Raw genomic sequence first — 10,000 nt, 5'->3', positions numbered from 1 at the left:
CGCGTGGGTTTTTGTGTCTGATAAATGCACGCGTCCCCGGGGCGAGGCCGGAGCCCCGCCCGCGAGTCGGCGCTCGTTTGCATGTATTAGCTCTGGATTTGCCACAGTTATCCAAGTAACGGTGGAGCGATCAAAGGAACCATAACTGATTTAATGAGCCGTTCGCAGTTTCACTGTACTGGCCATTCGTACTTAGACATGCATGGCTTAATCTTGAAAACAAGCATATGCTACTGGCAGGATCAACCAGAGTGCGTCTGCCGCCGGGGGGGCGCTGCTGGTGGCGGTGCGGCCCTGGTCCGGGACGAGGCTGTGGCTACAGCCGGGCCCGGGGGGCCGCGCGACACTCGTATACGTTCGGACGGGCTGACGAGCGGGTGTCGTGAAACGATGTTTCGCGCGGAGCCCTAGCACGCGTGGCGTCGGGCTCCGCGACGGTCGGACGTCTGGGTGTGGCTCGAGACGGAAGCTCGACCTCGGTTCGTCTTGGTTCTGCCGCCAAAAGGTTCACGCCGAGGCATGGTTTCGCAAGAGGGCCCCGCGAGTGCCAGCCGTGGATCCCGCCTCACTCGTAACTCGTATCGGATTCGTCCGGCCTCACTTTCGTTCGCACATCGGACAGTTATACGTGTGCTTTAGTAGCTTCCGTTCCCTCTTAGTGAGGCCGTCCGTACGTACCGCCCCAGCTCTTTCTGAGGCGGGTATCCACTCGGCTCGGGGGGGCCCAACGTTTGCCTAGTATCCTCGGCGCTGGAGCTTGACCCGCAAAGCCGGAGGAGCCGCACGCCCGAACACCGGCTTGCGCCGGCCGACGTGGGCCCTCCGAGGCGGGTCTCGTGTGCCAATCGCTCAGTTGGGGAACCGGCAGGCCCGTGGGCCGACGCCGGCTCACCCGGGGGTGAAGGGTGCTTCGATGGAGGCCCCCTGTCAGCCTCCGCGGAAGTCCGGCTTCAATACTTTAAAGTTTGAAAAACTTAGACATTTTTCGAGAACCGGAGCTTAGAGGGGTACATGCAAAAGCCAGGGCCGCGGGAAGCGCCCTAAATACTTCAATACTTTAAAATTTGAAAAACTTAGAAATTTTTCGAGAACCGGCATCTTCCCTCGGTAATTGCGAGATGCGAGGCCGCCCCTAGCCTCTGCTCTGTCGGACTCAATGGTCACGGGTGGCCGCTGATTAGCCCTGGTGCTCACCTCTCAAAATTGCGAGTCCCTAATATAATTCTGGCTGTCGGCTGGAGAAGGGGGTATAAAATCGGCACTTGAGGGAACGCCGGGCCCTCAAGTTCGGGGCCCTCTAGCGGATTTTTGAGGTACTGCACTCCCATTGGAAATGCATTGCCCATAGGAATACATGGGCGCTCCGTCCACTACAATGTAATTCCCTCACAATATCTGCCCCCGCGTGGCCGCGCGATGCTACTGCTGCCCCGTTGGGAATGAATGGGCCTTTCGGAGGCCATAAATACAGCGCCGCTGCATGGATTTTGGCGGTACTGCGGCTGTCGTTGAAAATACATGGACCCGTCTGAATGAATGGGCCTTTCGGATTCCATAAACCCAGCGCCGCTGCATGGATTTTGGCGGTACTGCGGCTGTCGCTGAAAATACATGGACCCGTCTGAATGAATGGGCCTTTCGGAGGCCATAAACTCAGCGCCGCTGCATGGATTTTGGCGGTACTGCGGCTGTCGCTGAAAATACATGGACCCGTCTGAATGAATGGACAAAATATAAATCAGACACTACAGAACACAAGCATAATCCAAGATTACAAAATCATCTCAGCCTTTAAAAGAAACAAAAACCTGAAAGACTACTTAGTAAAAAGTAAATTACCAGAAATCAACATAACACAAACGCAGGGCCCCACATTCTACAAACAAGCCACCACAGTTAGGAACACCGTCACCCACACAAACTACCTAATTAAACAAACAATCACACCTGCTACGGAAAACTGAAAATACATGGACCCGTCTGAATGTATGGGCCTTTCGGAGGCCATAAACTCAGCCAGCGCCGGGCCAGTGTTTGGGGTATTGTGCCCGCCACTAGTGGCTGAATACATAATAATAATAATAATAATAATAATTCCCTTGTATTGTCATTCTGTGTAACAATGTACACAGAACGAAATGTCGATTGCACTGGGCTAGTGTTGAGGGAACGTCGGGCCCTCAAGTTCGGTGGCTTGGAGCGGATTTTTGAGGTACTGCACTCCCATTGGAAATGCATGGGCGCTCCGTCCACTACCATGTAATTCCCTCACAATATCTGCCCCTGCGTGGCCGCGGGATGCTACTGCAGCCCCGTTGGTAATGAATGGGCCTTTCGGAGGCCATAAATACAGCGCCGCTGCATGGATTTTGGCGGTACTGCTGCTGTCGCTGAAAATACATGGACCCGTCTGAATGAATGGGCCTTTCGGAGGCCATAAACTCAGCGCCTCTGCATGGATTTTGGCGGTACTGCGGCTGTCGCTGAAAATACATGGACCCGTCTGAATGAATGGGCCTTTCGGAGGCCATAAATCCAGCGCCGCTGCATGGATTTTGGCGGTACTGCGGCTGTCGCTGAAAATACATGGACCCGTCTGAATGAATGGACAAAATATAAATCAGACACTACAGAACACAAGCATAATCCAAGATTACAAAATCATCTCAGCCTTTAAAAGAAACAAAAACCTGAAAGACTACTTAGTAAAAAGTAAATTACCAGAAATCAACATAACACAAACGCAGGGCCCCACATTCTACAAACAAGCCACCACAGTTAGGAACACCGTCACCCACACAAACTACCTAATTAAACAAACAATCACACCTGCTACGGAAAACTGAAAATACATGGACCCGTCTGAATGTATGGGCCTTTCGGAGGCCATAAACTCAGCCAGCGCCGGGCCAGTGTTTGGGGTATTGTGCCCGCCACTAGTGGCTGAATACATAATAATAATAATAATAATAATAATTCCCTTGTATTGTCATTCTGTGTAACAATGTACACAGAACGAAATGTCGATTGCACTGGGCTAGTGTTGAGGGAACGTCGGGCCCTCAAGTTCGGTGGCTTGGAGCGGATTTTTGAGGTACTGCACTCCCATTGGAAATGCATGGGCGCTCCGTCCACTACAATGTAATTCCCTCACAATATCTGCCCCCGCGTGGCCGCGCGATGCTACTGCTGCCCCGTTGGGAATGAATGGGCCTTTCGGAGGCCATAAATACAGCGCCGCTGCATGGATTTTGGCGGTACTGCGGCTGTCGTTGAAAATACATGGACCCGTCTGAATGAATGGGCCTTTCGGATTCCATAAACCCAGCGCCGCTGCATGGATTTTGGCGGTACTGCGGCTGTCGCTGAAAATACATGGACCCGTCTGAATGAATGGGCCTTTCGGAGGCCATAAACTCAGCGCCGCTGCATGGATTTTGGCGGTACTGCGGCTGTCGCTGAAAATACATGGACCCGTCTGAATGAATGGACAAAATATAAATCAGACACTACAGAACACAAGCATAATCCAAGATTACAAAATCATCTCAGCCTTTAAAAGAAACAAAAACCTGAAAGACTACTTAGTAAAAAGTAAATTACCAGAAATCAACATAACACAAACGCAGGGCCCCACATTCTACAAACAAGCCACCACAGTTAGGAACACCGTCACCCACACAAACTACCTAATTAAACAAACAATCACACCTGCTACGGAAAACTGAAAATACATGGACCCGTCTGAATGTATGGGCCTTTCGGAGGCCATAAACTCAGCCAGCGCCGGGCCAGTGTTTGGGGTATTGTGCCCGCCACTAGTGGCTGAATACATAATAATAATAATAATAATAATAATTCCCTTGTATTGTCATTCTGTGTAACAATGTACACAGAACGAAATGTCGATTGCACTGGGCTAGTGTTGAGGGAACGTCGGGCCCTCAAGTTCGGTGGCTTGGAGCGGATTTTTGAGGTACTGCACTCCCATTGGAAATGCATGGGCGCTCCGTCCACTACCATGTAATTCCCTCACAATATCTGCCCCTGCGTGGCCGCGGGATGCTACTGCAGCCCCGTTGGTAATGAATGGGCCTTTCGGAGGCCATAAATACAGCGCCGCTGCATGGATTTTGGCGGTACTGCTGCTGTCGCTGAAAATACATGGACCCGTCTGAATGAATGGGCCTTTCGGAGGCCATAAACTCAGCGCCTCTGCATGGATTTTGGCGGTACTGCGGCTGTCGCTGAAAATACATGGACCCGTCTGAATGAATGGGCCTTTCGGAGGCCATAAATCCAGCGCCGCTGCATGGATTTTGGCGGTACTGCGGCTGTCGCTGAAAATACATGGACCCGTCTGAATGAATGGACAAAATATAAATCAGACACTACAGAACACAAGCATAATCCAAGATTACAAAATCATCTCAGCCTTTAAAAGAAACAAAAACCTGAAAGACTACTTAGTAAAAAGTAAATTACCAGAAATCAACATAACACAAACGCAGGGCCCCACATTCTACAAACAAGCCACCACAGTTAGGAACACCGTCACCCACACAAACTACCTAATTAAACAAACAATCACACCTGCTACGGAAAACTGAAAATACATGGACCCGTCTGAATGTATGGGCCTTTCGGAGGCCATAAACTCAGCCAGCGCCGGGCCAGTGTTTGGGGTATTGTGCCCGCCACTAGTGGCTGAATACATAATAATAATAATAATAATAATAATTCCCTTGTATTGTCATTCTGTGTAACAATGTACACAGAACGAAATGTCGATTGCACTGGGCTAGTGTTGAGGGAACGTCGGGCCCTCAAGTTCGGTGGCTTGGAGCGGATTTTTGAGGTACTGCACTCCCATTGGAAATGCATGGGCGCTCCGTCCACTACAATGTAATTCCCTCACAATATCTGCCCCCGCGTGGCCGCGCGATGCTACTGCTGCCCCGTTGGGAATGAATGGGCCTTTCGGAGGCCATAAATACAGCGCCGCTGCATGGATTTTGGCGGTACTGCGGCTGTCGTTGAAAATACATGGACCCGTCTGAATGAATGGGCCTTTCGGATTCCATAAACCCAGCGCCGCTGCATGGATTTTGGCGGTACTGCGGCTGTCGCTGAAAATACATGGACCCGTCTGAATGAATGGGCCTTTCGGAGGCCATAAACTCAGCGCCGCTGCATGGATTTTGGCGGTACTGCGGCTGTCGCTGAAAATACATGGACCCGTCTGAATGAATGGACAAAATATAAATCAGACACTACAGAACACAAGCATAATCCAAGATTACAAAATCATCTCAGCCTTTAAAAGAAACAAAAACCTGAAAGACTACTTAGTAAAAAGTAAATTACCAGAAATCAACATAACACAAACGCAGGGCCCCACATTCTACAAACAAGCCACCACAGTTAGGAACACCGTCACCCACACAAACTACCTAATTAAACAAACAATCACACCTGCTACGGAAAACTGAAAATACATGGACCCGTCTGAATGTATGGGCCTTTCGGAGGCCATAAACTCAGCCAGCGCCGGGCCAGTGTTTGGGGTATTGTGCCCGCCACTAGTGGCTGAATACATAATAATAATAATAATAATAATAATTCCCTTGTATTGTCATTCTGTGTAACAATGTACACAGAACGAAATGTCGATTGCACTGGGCTAGTGTTGAGGGAACGTCGGGCCCTCAAGTTCGGTGGCTTGGAGCGGATTTTTGAGGTACTGCACTCCCATTGGAAATGCATGGGCGCTCCGTCCACTACCATGTAATTCCCTCACAATATCTGCCCCTGCGTGGCCGCGGGATGCTACTGCAGCCCCGTTGGTAATGAATGGGCCTTTCGGAGGCCATAAATACAGCGCCGCTGCATGGATTTTGGCGGTACTGCTGCTGTCGCTGAAAATACATGGACCCGTCTGAATGAATGGGCCTTTCGGAGGCCATAAACTCAGCGCCTCTGCATGGATTTTGGCGGTACTGCGGCTGTCGCTGAAAATACATGGACCCGTCTGAATGAATGGGCCTTTCGGAGGCCATAAATCCAGCGCCGCTGCATGGATTTTGGCGGTACTGCGGCTGTCGCTGAAAATACATGGACCCGTCTGAATGAATGGACAAAATATAAATCAGACACTACAGAACACAAGCATAATCCAAGATTACAAAATCATCTCAGCCTTTAAAAGAAACAAAAACCTGAAAGACTACTTAGTAAAAAGTAAATTACCAGAAATCAACATAACACAAACGCAGGGCCCCACATTCTACAAACAAGCCACCACAGTTAGGAACACCGTCACCAACACAAACTACCTAATTAAACAAACAATCACACCTGCTACGGAAAACTGAAAATACATGGACCCGTCTGAATGTATGGGCCTTTCAGAGGCCATAAACTCAGCCAGCGCCGGGCCAGTGTTTGGGGTATTGTGCCCGCCACTAGTGGCTGAATACATAACAATAATAATAATAATAATAATTCCCTTGTATTGTCATTCTGTGTAACAATGTACACAGAACGAAATGTCGATTGCACTGGGCTAGTGTTGAGGGAACGTCGGGCCCTCAAGTTCGGTGGCTTGGAGCGGATTTTTGAGGTACTGCACTCCCATTGGAAATGCATGGGCGCTCCGTCCACTACCATGTAATTCCCTCACAATATCTGCCCCTGCGTGGCCGCGGGATGCTACTGCAGCCCCGTTGGTAATGAATGGGCCTTTCGGAGGCCATAAATACAGCGCCGCTGCATGGATTTTGGCGGTACTGCTGCTGTCGCTGAAAATACATGGACCCGTCTGAATGAATGGGCCTTTCGGAGGCCATAAACTCAGCGCCTCTGCATGGATTTTGGCGGTACTGCGGCTGTCGCTGAAAATACATGGACCCGTCTGAATGAATGGGCCTTTCGGAGGCCATAAATCCAGCGCCGCTGCATGGATTTTGGCGGTACTGCGGCTGTCGCTGAAAATACATGGACCCGTCTGAATGAATGGACAAAATATAAATCAGACACTACAGAACACAAGCATAATCCAAGATTACAAAATCATCTCAGCCTTTAAAAGAAACAAAAACCTGAAAGACTACTTAGTAAAAAGTAAATTACCAGAAATCAACATAACACAAACGCAGGGCCCCACATTCTACAAACAAGCCACCACAGTTAGGAACACCGTCACCAACACAAACTACCTAATTAAACAAACAATCACACCTGCTACGGAAAACTGAAAATACATGGACCCGTCTGAATGTATGGGCCTTTCAGAGGCCATAAACTCAGCCAGCGCCGGGCCAGTGTTTGGGGTATTGTGCCCGCCACTAGTGGCTGAATACATAACAATAATAATAATAATAATAATTCCCTTGTATTGTCATTCTGTGTAACAATGTACACAGAACGAAATGTCGATTGCACTGGGCTAGTGTTGAGGGAACGTCGGGCCCTCAAGTTCGGTGGCTTGGAGCGGATTTTTGAGGTACTGCACTCCCATTGGAAATGCATGGGCGCTCCGTCCACTACCATGTAATTCCCTCACAATATCTGCCCCTGCGTGGCCGCGGGATGCTACTGCAGCCCCGTTGGTAATGAATGGGCCTTTCGGAGGCCATAAATACAGCGCCGCTGCATGGATTTTGGCGGTACTGCTGCTGTCGCTGAAAATACATGGACCCGTCTGAATGAATGGGCCTTTCGGAGGCCATAAACTCAGCGCCTCTGCATGGATTTTGGCGGTACTGCGGCTGTCGCTGAAAATACATGGACCCGTCTGAATGAATGGGCCTTTCGGAGGCCATAAATCCAGCGCCGCTGCATGGATTTTGGCGGTACTGCTGCTGTCGTTGAAAATACATGGACCCGTCTGAATGTATGGGCCTTTCGGAGGCCATATACTCAGCGCCGGGCCGGTGTTTGGGGAATCGTGCCCGCCACTAGTGGCTGAATCCCGGGCTAGTGTTGGGGGACTTGTGCCCGCCAATAGTGGCTGAATCCCGGGCTAGTGTTGGGGGACTTGTGCCCGCCAATAGTGGCTGAAATCCGCGCCGGTGTTTGGGGAAATGTGCGCGTATTATCGGGCCGGTGTTTGGGGAATTGCGCGCGTATTATCGGGCCGGTGTTTGGGGAATCGTGCCCGCCACTAGTGGCTGAATCCCGGGCTAGTGTTGGGGGACTTGTGCCCGCCAATAGTGGCTGAAATCCGCGCCGGTGTTTGGGGAATTGTGCGCGTATTATCGGGCCGGTGTTTGGGGATATGCGCGCGTATTATCGGACCGGTGTTTGGGGAATCGTGCCCGCCACTAGTGGCTGAATCCCGGGCTAGTGTTGGGGGACTTGTGCCCGCCAATAGTGGCTGAAATCCGCGCCGGTGTTTGGGGAATTGTGCGCGTATTATCGGGCCGGTGTTTGGGGATATGCGCGCGTATTATCGGACCGGTGTTTGGGGAATTGTGCGCGTATTATCGGGCCGGTGTTTGGGGATTTGCGCGCGTATTATCGGGCCGGTGTTTGGGGAATTGCGCGCGTATTATCGGGCCGGTGTTTGGGGAATTGTGCGCGTATTATCGGGCCGGTGTTTGGGGATATGCGCGCGTATTATCGGGCCGGTGTTTGGGGAATCGTGCCCGCCACTAGTGGCTGAATCCCGGGCTAGTGTTGGGGGACTTGTGCCCGCCAATAGTGGCTGAAATCCGCGCCGGTGTTTGGGGAATTGCGCGCGTATTATCGGGCCGGTGTTTGGGGAATTGTGCGCGTATTATCGGGCCGGTGTTTGGGGATATGCGCGCGTATTATCGGACCGGTGTTTGGGGAATTGTGCCCGCCACTAGTGGCTGAGAACTGGGCTAGTGTTGGGGGACTTGTGCCCTCCAATAGTGGCTGAAATCCGCGCCGGTGTTTGGGGAATTGTGCGCGTATTATCGGGCCGGTGTTTGGGGATATGCGCGCGTATTATCGGACCGGTGTTTGGGGAATTGTGCCCGCCACTAGTGGCTGAGAACTTGGCTAGTGTTGGGGGACTTGTGCCCGCCACTAGTGGCTGAAATCCGGGCCGGTGTTTGGGGATATGCGCGCGTATTATCGGGCCGGTGTTTGGGGATATGCGCGCGTATTATCGGACCGGTGTTTGGGGAATTGTGCCCGCCACTAGTGGCTGAATCCCGGGCTAGTGTTGGGGGACTAGTGGTCGTAAAACCGGGCCGGTGTTTGGGGACTTATAGGCCGACACTAGTGGCTCAAAACCGGGCTGCCGTTTGGGGACTTGTCGGGCCAACATTGGCTTGCAGCACTTGGAAAATTGCACTAAGTCCGATTGTCGGGTCACCAGGGGCTCGTGGGACTTAGAATTTGTGCCACTCCCCGGCCAGTGTTTGGGGACTGGCTGCCGCCTCCTGTGGGCCGGTCCCCGGCTGGTGTTTGGGGACCGGCTGCCGCCTCCTGTGGGCCGGTCCCCGGCTGGTGTTTGGGGACCGGCTGCCGCCTCCTGTGGGCCGGTCCCCGGCCGGTGTTTGGGGACCGGCTGCCGCCTCCTGTGGGCCGGTCCCCGGCTGGTGTTTGGGGACCGGCTGCCGCCTCCTGTGGGCCGGTCCCCGGCCGGTGTTTGGGGACCGGCTGCCGCCTCTTGTGGGCCGGTCCCCGGCTGGTGTTTGGGGACCGGCTGCCGCCTCTTGTGGGCCGGTCCCCGGCTGGTGTTTGGGGACTGGCTGCCGCCTCTTGTGGTTCGTCTCCTGGCTTGCGTTTGGGGACTGGCTGCCGCCTCTTGTGGTTCGTCTTCCGGCTTGGGTTAGGGACTTGCGCTGGTTGGGGGGAATTTTCGCTCGTCGGGTCACCAGGGGCTCGCGGGAGCTTGCGTTTGGGGACTGGCTGCCGCCTCTTGTGGGCCGGTCCCCGGCTTGTGTTTGGGGACTGGCTGCAGCCTCCTGTGGGCCGGTCCCTGGCTTGCGTTTGGGGACTGGCTGCCGCCTCTTGTGGTTCGTCT

General features: G+C 52.4%; 1 non-coding gene across 1 annotated transcript in view; it reads right to left on the bottom strand.

The window, feature by feature from the left end:
- LOC148345395 (18S ribosomal RNA) overlaps nt 1-253 on the bottom strand; it is a 1,987-nt gene extending 1,734 nt beyond the window's left edge. The window contains exon 1 of the ribosomal RNA XR_015848623.1: nt 1-253. This exon is cut by the window's left edge and continues 1,734 nt beyond it. This is a non-coding gene — a ribosomal RNA (18S ribosomal RNA).
- Between the last annotated feature and the right edge of the window lie 9,747 nt (nt 254-10,000).

This window comes from Urocampus carinirostris, unplaced genomic scaffold, assembly GCF_059441175.1.
Source record: "Urocampus carinirostris isolate Australia breed hairy pipefish unplaced genomic scaffold, RoL_Ucar_1.0 HiC_scaffold_48, whole genome shotgun sequence".
In the NCBI taxonomy this organism is placed as follows: domain Eukaryota; kingdom Metazoa; phylum Chordata; class Actinopteri; order Syngnathiformes; family Syngnathidae; genus Urocampus; species Urocampus carinirostris.
The sequence above is the reverse complement of the archived record's forward strand: the minus strand, read 5'-3'. Positions and strand labels throughout refer to the sequence as shown.